Raw genomic sequence first — 1796 nt, 5'->3', positions numbered from 1 at the left:
TTCAGACAACTTTAGCAGAGCGCCACCACCAAACACATCTCCCCCTGTCTGTATTTCGCAGTGTTCCTTCCCTCTGGGACATGCTAGTCTATTCCTCAACCACAACGCCATCCACCCCATCCCATGGGGGCTTCCCATGTAACCGCACAAGGTGCAACACCTGCTCCTTCATCTCCCATTCAGGTGCCTAAACGTCTTTCCAGGTGAAGCAGCATTTCACCTGCACCCCTTTCCAATCCGGTGTACTGAATTCACTGCACCCAGTGAGGCCTACTCTACACTGAAGAAACCAAACACAGCCTGGGTGACCACTTTGCAGAACTCTCCGGCATGACCCCAACCCCCATGGAGCCACTCATTGTAAAACAGCGTCCTGCTCGCATACCCACTTGTCTGTCCTCAGCACTCTGCCGTTTTCCAGTGAATCACAGTGCAAACTGGAGGAGCAACATCTCACCTTCAAACGAGGCAGTTTACAGCCTTCTGGACTTAATATTGTATTCAACCCCCTTCAGATTGTGTACTCATGCCCATTCCTTCCCTTTCTTTTAGCTTCACGTGTTACATTCTCTGGCACCATGTCCTCTCTCTCCTCTCCCTCCTGCCAACTACTCCAGGGGACTGTCTGTTCTTTCCAGTCTGGCAGGTAGACACACCATTGTTCTTCCAGTCCCACAGTTTGATCACTTAATCTGAATTATCAACATCCTTTCTCCCCCTGCACTCTCTCCCCTGCCAACCACAGCATAAATGCTGCCTCCTCCACATTTCACACCAGCTCTGATAAAGAGTCATCCACACTCGAAATGTTAGCTTGCTTTCTGTCGCGGATGCTGCCTGACCCACTGTGATTTCCAGCATTTTTTGTTTTCAGTCATCATGTCATGATACTTAGGATGATAGTGAAAAATGACATTGGACCATCCAGAGTACAAACTGACACCTGGTGGAGAATTGACTTCAATGAGGGTTTGATAGGTTCGAAAAAAAGAACATTGCTTTGGATTTAATCCATGCTGTGTCTGCCCCTAAGTGCACACAAGTAAAATGAATTTTATTGTGTTGAATTTGAGCTGTAGACCATCATTACCACCAGATGTCGCTGTGACTACATGGCAAACATTTTGGTTCAATAATCAGACTCAGGGTAAGGATTCAGTGATGGAGTTTCCAACAGTGTGAAAAGGAGTTCAATTTGATTTGGAGATAGGGGAGAGTATTACGGATGTATGTACCACATTGGTTACCTCTCCCCCTAACGATATGAGTGAACATATTAGCAACAGACAATATTCAGAACCCAGAGTAGCTTGGTCTCTCTGAGCTCTGCTGTGAAAAACTGATCTGTAATCAATACAAAAAATCCTTTGGGGGAGAAATATGTTTACCCATTTAATAGACACTGTGGCAAAAATAATTTCATTTTCAAATGGGGTGCTCAATGTGGGAAAAGAAATCTCAGTAATTTGGTGGGGTTCCAATTAAAACAGATATCAGTCATAGAGATGTACAGCATGGAAACAGACCCTTCGGTCCAACCTGTCCGTGCCGACCAGATATCCCAACCCAATCTAGTCCCACCTGCCAGCACCTGGCCCATATCCCTCCAAACCCTTCCTAGTCATATACCCATCCAAATGCCTCTTAAATGTTGCAATTGTACCAGCCTCCACCACATCCTCTGGCAGCTCATTTCATACACATACCACCTTCTGCGTGAAAATGTTGCCCCTTAGGTCTCTTTTATATCTTTCCCCTCTCACCCTAAACCTATGCCCTCTAGTTCTGGACTCCCC

This window comes from Chiloscyllium plagiosum, chromosome 13, assembly GCF_004010195.1.
Source record: "Chiloscyllium plagiosum isolate BGI_BamShark_2017 chromosome 13, ASM401019v2, whole genome shotgun sequence".
Taxonomy (NCBI): domain Eukaryota; kingdom Metazoa; phylum Chordata; class Chondrichthyes; order Orectolobiformes; family Hemiscylliidae; genus Chiloscyllium; species Chiloscyllium plagiosum.
This window is presented reverse-complemented; position numbering follows the sequence as displayed.